Source organism: Dromiciops gliroides, chromosome 2 (genome assembly GCF_019393635.1).
Source record: "Dromiciops gliroides isolate mDroGli1 chromosome 2, mDroGli1.pri, whole genome shotgun sequence".
NCBI lineage: Eukaryota > Metazoa > Chordata > Mammalia > Microbiotheria > Microbiotheriidae > Dromiciops > Dromiciops gliroides.
In genome coordinates, this window is record NC_057862.1 from 579992490 (window position 1) to 580002742 (window position 10253).

Here is a 10253-nt window from a genome sequence, read left to right on the forward strand (position 1 = left end):
CTTCACACAAAGTCAAAGAACAACCTTGAATCCATATTTGAATAAGGAAAATAGAAAAAGGTAGAAAGGGGGCAGCTAGATGGTGCAGTGGATAAAGCCCTGGATTCAGGAAGACCTGAGTTCAAATCTGGCCTCAGACACTTGACACCTACTAGCTGTGTGACCCTGGGCAAGTCACTTAACCCTCATTGCCCTACCAAAAAGAAGAAGAAGAAGAAGAAAAAGATAGAGGAAGAAAAGTTTTTCTTCTCATTTCTAAAATTACAGGGAGAAATCTTATGAACCATATCAGTAGATTAATTAGAAAGACTCAGTGATATTATTAAAAATACTGGTGTATTTTCCATTCTGATTGATACAACTTGAGACCATTCCTCCTACATGATACTCTATCTCTTATTTCTGTGTTTTTATACTAGTTACATTCACCCCACCGCACCCCCATGCCTGAGATTTACTTCCAGGGTTAAGGAAATGTCCGTTACTATAAATCTTTAAAAGGGAGAACTTTGTATATTTTCATATTCTTCCCTCAGTCTGAACCCAGTTTTGCTATCCTGGGAATGACATGTTGGGAATCTAAGTCAAGATTGGACCAGGTATGGCAAAGAATTGAAAATCGAGGGGGAATGGCTGAACAAATTTTGGTATGTGATTATGATGGAAAATTATTGTGCTGTAAGAAATGATGAGCAGGATGCTCTCAGAAAAAACCTGGAAAGACTTACATGAGCTGATGCAAAGTGAAATGTACTGTGTACCAAGTAACAGCAATATTGTAAGATCACTTGTGAATTACTTGGCTATTTTTAGCTATATAATAATCAAAGAGAACCATGAAGCACTTATGATGAAAAATGCTGTCCATCCCCAGAGAAAGAACTGATGGTGTCTGAATAGAGATTAAAACATATTTTAAACTTTATTTTTCTTGAGTTTTTTTGTCTGTTTTCTTTCACAATATGACTAATATGGAAATGTTTTGCATGACTATCAATGTATAACCCATAGCAAATTGCTTGCTTTCTCAAAGTGGGGGGAAGAAGGAAGAGAATTTGGAACTCAAAATTTTTAAAATAGATGTTAAAATTGTTTTTATAAGTAATTGAGGGAAATAAAACATTAAAGAAAAAAAGAAAAAAAAAAGATTGGACCAGGTAGTTCATCAAAACGACATGGAATGGGACATGGGTGAAATATACCAATGAAAGATGAGAGAGCAGGAGAATTTAGAGATTCCAAATAGTTGCAGGGTTGAGAACTTAGTGGAAAGAAAAATAGTTGTATAGGAAGAGAGTTCTTGTAGTTCTACAAAATTGCAAATCATCGCCTGTCCTTTTAGGCTCTAAAAAAGTCTTTAATGTTCATGATCATTGTTGGCATGACCAGATCATGACTTTATCCTTACTGAACATAATGGGAAATGTGTCTCACTATGGACCCTAATTTTCTGATTTAGAATAAATGTGTGAGTCTTGTTCTAAGGGAAAGTGGGTTCTAAATAGAGGTATGCTAAATATTAGTTCCTAGAGGTAATTTCCCAGAGAACAACATCAATATTTTGGGAGTAATAATGATGAAGCCGTGACATATGTTAAATGAATGACACTGTTCTGCCACCTATAATCTCTACACAGGAAAAGAGGGAGTTTTGCAACAACAACAACAAATATTTAATAAGTATTTAATATGTTTTGAGCACTATAACAAGAGCTCGAGGTAAAAAGAATGGCAAAAATAGTCCTCACCTTCCAGAAAGTCACATTCTAATGGGGGAGAACACAACAAATCCTAAGTCAAATGGGATTGTGGTTTAGTAGCAAGTGGTGAAATAGTTGGGAGTTTATGTGAGTGGATCTTTTGCTAGATATCAATCTAGTATTAAGTGCTAAAAAATAGACTGTGGGGTCAAATAACTAGCCAAATAGGGTCCAGGAAACATGGAAAATTCAGCTGGGCTAGGATTGATTTCATGGAGTGTATAAGCAATAGCTTTATGTTTTTTTGCTCAAAGACTTCTGGGATCCATATGCTTTTCAAGCTCTTTCAGTTCTTAGAGGGATGATGAGACTCAGCTGGGACCAACACCATCCCAGGTACATATGCCTCCATTACAAAAATTCATTCTTCTTCAGCATACATTAAAGCAAAAGAACTTGTGTTTTGTTTATTTCACAAAAGGCAGATTTCATATTTGAAGATACATACTTTATTTTAAAAGATTTAATAGCATGTCTTTAAAATGTTTCTGATTACATTTAAGATGTTAAAACAAATCTGGGTGTAAGATTAGTTTTCATTTATGTGAACTGAATAAAATTTCTCATTACTGTATCTTCTTGATATTTTATTTTGAGCTATTTGAACAAGTTTTGATGGCCATGTTGGGTCCAAGCAATAGTCCTCTCTTACCCAGCATGTGTTTACTTTCATTATATCACTGGAAGGGAAGACTTTAGTGAGTGCACAGGGAATATTGATTTTCTTTTTTTGGATTCAGTGTTCCTTTATCACACATCATCAACTTGACCTTCTTTTTGCATTCCATTCAGGTTCCTTCCCTCAATTTCTCTAATTGCTACCCTTTTATCTTTTTCCTCGAAGTCATTTGAAAAAGAATGAGAAGGTCCTAAAAAAGAGAATTGTATTCAATTTAATATATTATTTTAAAAATAGCCTATCTACCCATTTTATGATTCCCATATAGGGTTGGCCTTATGTGTCAGGGAAACTGAAACTCTCAGAGGTTAAATGATTCTTACACACAAGTAGTGAGAATCAGAAGTGGAATCTGAACACATTGTTTGGCTAATTCCAAGCCCTAAATTCTATAGGTATGCTGCATAAATTGGCTCTTATTTCTCCATCTGAAAAATAAGATAATAATACTTATAACAGTCAGTCAGTGAACATTCATCTATTAAGTCCTTACGATGCGCCAGGCACTTTGATAAATGTAGTTGCATATAAAGGCAAAAGACAGTCTCTGCTTTCAAGGAGTTCATGGTCTAATGTGGGAGACAACATGAAAACAACTTTGTACAAACAAGATATTTATAGCATCTGCCTTACAGGAACGTTATGAAAATTAAATGAAATAATGTATGTAAAATGTTTTTGCAAGTCTTAAAGTATCACATCAACTAGGTATCCCTAAATACTTTCTTCTCCCCAACTCACTCAACATAGCACCATTGTTAGTGATTGTTGAGTTAAACAATCAAGAAAAGGTCCATTGCTTAGAAATTACTTATAAAATGCATGTTATTTTTGACTCATGGAAGAGACCTTGGAATTTCATTCTTCTTTCAAAAACATACTGGCCCTGAGAGTTCTATCAAGTTAGCCTATTGTAGCTTTTGAAGTCACAAAGAACCTGATCATGAAGGATTGAGATAAAAATTAGATACATTTAAAGGGCTGGGGCAGCTAGGTGGTGCAGTAGATAAAGCACTGGCCCTGGATTTGGGAGGACCTGAGTTCAAATGTGACCTCAGACCCTTGACACTTACTAGCTGTGTGACCCTGGGCAAGTCACTTAACCCCAATTGCCTCACCCACAAATAAATAAATAAATAAACGAACGAACGAACAACTAACTAACTAACTAAATGAATGAATGAATGAATAAAATGTTAAATTTAAAGGGCTAACTGAAGAATGAGAACATACTTAGACAAGGTATAGAAAAGGGTGTGTGAAAGGTCAACTCTGGGTCAGGGAGGGAACGCTTAGGCCATGGGATGCCAAGGCCTTGAACCTAAAGGAGTATAACAACAACAACAAACAACAAACAATAGGTATAGCTCTTTCTAAGGTTTGCAAAGTGCTTCCGAAATATTAATTTTTCTCACAATAATCCTGGGAGACAGGTGCTATTATCATCCATTTTTTACACATGAGAAAACTGAGGCAAATAGTAGTTCAATGACTTGCCCAGGATCACACATTTAGCAAACATTTGAGGTCAGATTTAAACTCAGGTCTTCCTGATTCTAAGTCCAGTGCTCTAACCATTGTGATACCTATCCACCTTGATGAAGGATAAAGGCAGAGATTCCATGAAGTAGAAGAGTGAAAAGAAGGAAATATGGACTTTTAGCCCAGAAAAGAGATGATTTGGAGGGGACAGAGAGGGGAAAGATGTTGTCTTCAAGTATTTGAGAGATTCAATTTGTTTTGTTTGAGCCCGAAGTACAAAGCTTAGAAGAGTGGATAGAAGTTGTAGAAAGGCACACTTAGACATGGTTTAAAGGGTGGGGAGGGGGGGGGGAAGAACTTCTGAACAATTAATTATCCCACATTGGAACTGTTTGTCCCAGTGGAGCTTCTTTTTCATTGGAAGTTTATATAAGTAAAGGTTGTATGAACATTTGTTCAGTTGGTTGTAGGGGAAATATTCTTGTTAAGGGATGTATTCTTCCCCAGTTCAATGTATGTAACTCACTTAGGACCATGATTTAAACCAATACTTTATTCAGAAAAAATTCCTCTCTCAATCTTGTAATCTGTTTGGGGACCATTCCTCTATTTGGTAAGAACAAGGGCACTCAAAAGCTCTCAGATACCCACCATAACATTACCAATAATGTTAAAGATAGAGACCTTGCCTGACCTGAGATTTGAGCCAGATGGCCTTTGTGACTCTCTGATTTGGAGATTTTGTGTTTCTTATTCTATCAGTCTCTTTTTTTTTTGGTGGGGCAATGAGGGTTAAGTGACTTGCCCAGGGTCACACAGCTAGTAAGTGTCAAGTGTCTGAGGCCAGATTTGAACTCAGGTCCTCCTGAATCCAGGGCTGGTGCTCTATCCACTGTGCCACCTAGCTGCCCCCTGTGTTTCTTATTCTACATACAGTGGTGAACATAGGTTGGAAAAAGTACCTTAATTACCTTGGTTGGTTGTTGTCCTTTGTGCTCAGAGAGGACCAAAATGACATCATCATTTTGGGAATAAAGTACAGTGTGTCATACTGTAGCTGATCAGACCAATATTAGCTCAGAAGGCTCTACCATAGGTTGTACACAAATAGTCCAACTGAACATTTGGAGTGGAGATGGATCTAAATTTGTACATCTTGAGTTGCTTTTGAGCTACAGAATTCTGCTTAGCTCACAGAGCACAGCACCTTCTTTGATGTGGTCACATCATACTGGATGGTCCTGTGCAAGTGACTCGCATGTCTCACAATCAATTCCAAAGTTCTTCAGAGGGAACTTGAGAGTTTGATTGTATTGATTCTTCCCTCACTTGTCTTCTAGCCCATCCCTTTCATTTTTTCAAGTGAAGGAACTAGGGCCCAGAGTGGTGAAATCACCTGCTCAAGGCCATAGAACTTTAGTGGCAGAGCTGTTATTTAAACTGGGTCTCTTCATCTTGCTTCTATCCTCTCAGTTGCTTTCACTCTCTTGCTCTGAGTACTTACTGGCTGCATGTATTGTCTTCCTCCCTCTGACTCATATTTGAGTCAATTTCCCAGCACTACACAGAGAGACTAATTCCACTCTACTCAAGGTTATCAAGCTACCTGTTTGTGTTTTGTTTCCCCAGCCTCCCCTTTTCGAATCCCCTTCCTCCTTTTGGGATGCTTTTCAGGGCCTCAGTTGCCTCATGCTCTCTTTTTCTTCCCTTCTTATTAAAGTAATGGCTCAGGAAAATAAAGCTGATATGCTCACTAATGTAGAAATCACATAAGGCTTAATGGCCTTTGTCTTCGAGAGGGTCACTTTATTTTACAAAGTCTCCAAATAAAAGTACCAGTAATGGTAGAATTTTAGACATTAATAGGTGAGGATATTTGGGGAGGCAATGAAGCCTTCTGGGTAGTCCCCAAATCTCCCCATACCAATAGCAACTTTCATTCCTTCTTCTCAAGCCTGAATAATAGAGAGGACAGGAAGGATACCTAGTCTCTTTCATAGCTATGACTCACATAGCTGGTTAATAGCAGAGCCAGGACTAGAATCCAGCTCTTCTGCATTTCAGTCAGATGCCCTATCATCCTCCCTAGCTTCTCTGACATTTCCTTATATTTCCCTTCTTGATCTTTGGGGAATTACTCCCAGCAAATGACTTTTTTACAAATTTCAAGTAATAATTTTTTTCAAGGGATTTTAATGTTCTCGGTCAATATTTCAAAGCTGAGGAAGAAAAAAAACCAATTTATATGAATTTACTGAAAATTATTCCCAAGTTCACATTCATAAAATGCTACTAGGAGAAGATTAATTATGATGGTAATTAAAATGTAATATTTACTCATAAAGCCATGAATGGTACTTACATACCCGAGACTTTCACTTCAGAAGAATTCCCCTTTGCCCTCTTTTATAAGCAGTATTTTTCGTCCAGAAAGAGAATGTAGCTTTTTCTTTCTTTTCTTGAGAAAAGAAAATTGCATATTAACTTGGGCTCAGACAAAACAATAGGGGAAAGGGTTTTAATGGTGATGCATTCAGCCATTCCAGCACTTCAATCCTGGATATCAAAAGTTGGGAAAAATGGAAATGTTGACATTTCTTTAAACAATAAAAATTACAACTGATTGCAAAGGTGCCATGAGCTGACATTTACAGAGATTGTTCACCTATTACAAATATGAAATATCATAAGTAATTAGCTCCCAGTAATTACCTGTCCCTTGTTATTTTGCTTTTAGAATATTTTTTTAAAGCTTAGGTTACTAAAATTTCAAATAATCCTGGGCGGTGCTGTCATGGTTCTTTATCCAAATGAATCGTAGACTCTTGTAAACAGTCCTATGATCTGATTTCCATTGGGACAGGAGTTGTGAAAGGCAGGGGATTTGCAATGGATTTACACGTATACTGTTTCAGTTAAGTTACCAAGGTCGACTTAACAGCCATTTTCCTCAGTCTTAAATACATTTGCCACCCAGCCTTTTTCTACCGCATGCAAAGAAATGGGTGATGAGGTTAAAATGGGGGGCCCCTGAACTTCAGTGGAAATTACAATTACATTCCTTCAACAGTCAGTGGAGTCTCCCTTAACGAGCCTTGGTCAAGTTGCTGGAAAGCTGACTCTTTGCAAACATGCTACCTTGCAGGGAGGGGGGCAGATGGCTTTCCTTTCAGAAGGGGTGCTGCTAGCAAGTAAGACCAGTCACTGGGGCCTGTATATGGCTGTAGGGGCTTTGCCCAAATAAGATTACTTCAAGGAGTATTAGCATCAGAAGAAGTCTATTCCTCCCAACTGCCTTGCTCATCTTTTCCTCCTTCCAGAAAAAAAGAAGATTGGCCCTACACTAATAAACTGGCCTTCATAAAGGATGCTTAGCCCAGACTGGAAGCATAACAAACAAATATTAATGACAAACCATTACTGGCTACATTTTCAATGAAGTTTAAATTGTCTGAGTTATGATGATTAGCTAGAAATGTACAGATAATAAAGGTAAATGAGATTCATATTTAATCCCCAACTCTAAATGACTGGTTTGATTGTCTCATTCACTTGGCAAACAATTTCTTTTCTAAATGTTATTTCAGCCACAGATATAATTTCTTTAACGCAGCAGAAAGGATCCGATTAAAATATGATACAGAGAGAGCACTTACCTTGGACTGATTAATAATATGCTTTGGCTGTTCCCATGTCACCATGCTTAAAAGCATAAAGACATGCTTTTCTACCCTTACTGATAGATTGATAGATAGAGAGATAGATACCTTTTGTGTGCCAGGAAAACCTCTTTGATTAGTCATACTAAACCATTGCTTAAGTGGTATATATTCCTTGGGTATATACTTCCCCTAATCAAGTCATAAATTATGAGGCTATTCAAAAGTAGTGCTGCCTTCCCTATAGGGGGGTAGAGAAAAATTCATCAAGAGTTTCTCTAAAAAATATTAGAGGGGCAGCTGGATGGCACAGTGTATAGATCACTGGCCCTGGAGTCAGGAGGACCTGAGTTCAGGTCCAGCCTCAGACACTTAACACTTACTGGCTGTGTGACCCTGGTCAAGTCACAACCCCAATTACCTCACCTAAATAAATAAATAGATAGATAGATAAATAAATAAATAAAAACTATTAGAAACAAAATGCCTAAGTCACTCTGAGTAAACTTCTCCACTTACATAAATGTTCAGCTTTTAACCTCTGGTTACATGGCAAAGTGATGAAAAGTCTAGAGCAAAAATCAGTGGAATTCAATCAAGTCGTACAACAAACTGATTTGGATTGAATTAATTTACTTTGGCTTTAATAGTAGAAGAGTCAGGCCTTTAGAATCACCTCCACTTCTCCTCTTTACCTTGCTTGTGAAGGCAAAGGCATGGAGGTTATGACATATGGTTTGGACTAAAAATATCCCTATACTAGTTTCCTAGAATCACAGAACATTTTGTTGTCTTGTGGTCATCAATTCCTGACCCTGAGTGAACTTACACATGATTCAATTTCTATTTAACTGGGCTTTGCCTTCAGATCAAGGACTGCTCAGAAGGTAGAAAGAAAATCTATCCTTGAAGGTAAAAAGAAAATACCTTTGAAAAATCCTCTCCCTTTTTTCATTCACCAACCAATTTGAGCTTCTTAAAGTTGGTCAAGACTGTGTTTGCTCACCAACACTCTTCCTCCCTCCCCTTCTTTGCCTTGTTCTATGATGTTTCACTCCCCAGAATCCCTCCCACCCCCTCAAACCACCCCCATTTGGCATCTCTGGGAGCTAAAACTTCAGCTTTGAGCAATTATGATGGGAAAGTGAGGCTTTGAACTTGCCATGAATTTGGGAAACTGGAAGAGCTGCAAAATATTCCTCTACCCCATGGTCCAAAATGACAGCATTCTTTAAAACTCTGCATGAAATGAAATTCAATCTAATTCTTCTTTCTTACTCATGTTACAGGACCCTTGGTGTAAAATATTACATTTTCAAGTAAAAGTGCAAAGTTAATCTATCACAATGCACCTCCAGGTGAGATTTATTAGAGGTGGCTTTCTAAAAAACGGTGTGTTCTCTGCGCATATGCGTGCCATATTCATCTTATTATTATCCAGTTGAAAAATTCCCAGTGTGTGCAACGCCTCAGATATAATACCAGGCATGCCAACAGAATATGACACTTATGCTAATCTGCACCCTGCTGTGGAAAAACATACACAAGGATTCCATTACCACATTCATTAGGCTGCAAGGCACTTCATTCTGAATAGGGATTATGAACCAGAATGGGCTGAAAACAGTTGATTGAACCCACTTAGCCAAATCTCTCTGACATTGGCCAAATATTTCAGCACTGGGGAAGAGTCTGTCTCATCTTCTGTTTGGAATAAATCCTGTTATGAAAGTTTGACACTGCTTAGCAAGTGTCAAAGGAGTCTTCGGAAAGGGTTGGTTATTAGCTGAGTTGGAGAAACCTGGAACTAGCTACTTATCTGTGCTTTGATCTGTAAAGGATCATTTCAACATTTCTTACCATTCTAATGGGCCATGCACCTGCTGCAGTTCCTTTGGCACTCCCAGTCCACACTTCCTTACAGATCCCAGGCAAAGAATGAGTCGTCTGGCGACTTGGTTGGATGAGGAGAGGGGCTAATTAGGATCAGATGAAGAAGATGGCCAATTCATTGTTGAGCCCGACAGTGTGCTCAACTGTGTACTCCTGGCTGTGTGCTGCTATAGGCAGGCCACAGTAGTCGATTGATAGCTTGCCTTTCCTATTCGGCAGAAAAGTGAGCTCAAAATATTTTAAGCATGTTCAGAAACACTATAGGAAGGAACCCAAGTTACTACTTGGGAGATATGAAATTTGGTGGGTGCAGCCAGAAAAGGGTAGTGGAGAGGGGAGGAGGTTTAAATCTTTTCCATGTATAATAATTTTTAAAGATTAAAGTAAAAACCTTTTGCTTTTAACAAGTTTTCTGATGCAGGAATCGTTTGTCTCTGTCCATCCTTGGTCGATGTGGCAGCTAAAGAGCTACAGTGCTCTCTTGCTGTATGAAATTGTCGCTTCCAATTGACGTATTCCTGTGAAAGTTAGGGATGAATCCAATTTTCGCAAATCGAATCACTACCCCAAAACACCAGCGAACTTCATAAGTAAAGGAGATCTGTGGTGAATTAGGGGGCAGGAGTAAAATGAACTATCCCATTGAAGCACAAACACCGTTTAGTTTATCTATCCCCTAAATTCGGATTTTTATTGGCCGGGTTTTCTTAAAGTGAGCCTCGCCTGCAATGGCAAGCGGAAAGGGGGGGGGGGGGCACAAGTCAAAGAGCACGGACTGAC

The 10253-nt window shown here is 38.2% G+C and overlaps 1 long non-coding RNA gene across 1 annotated transcript; it reads right to left on the reverse strand.

Annotated features, from left to right (window-relative positions):
- Positions 1-2356: 2356 nt before the first annotated feature.
- On the reverse strand, positions 2357-9554 carry LOC122740065. Its single transcript, XR_006354707.1, has 3 exons — positions 9441-9554; positions 6288-6379; positions 2357-2629 (listed from the first exon to the last, which is right to left on the reverse strand). It is a non-coding gene; the product is annotated as an uncharacterized LOC122740065 (long non-coding RNA).
- Positions 9555-10253: the final 699 nt, after the last annotated feature.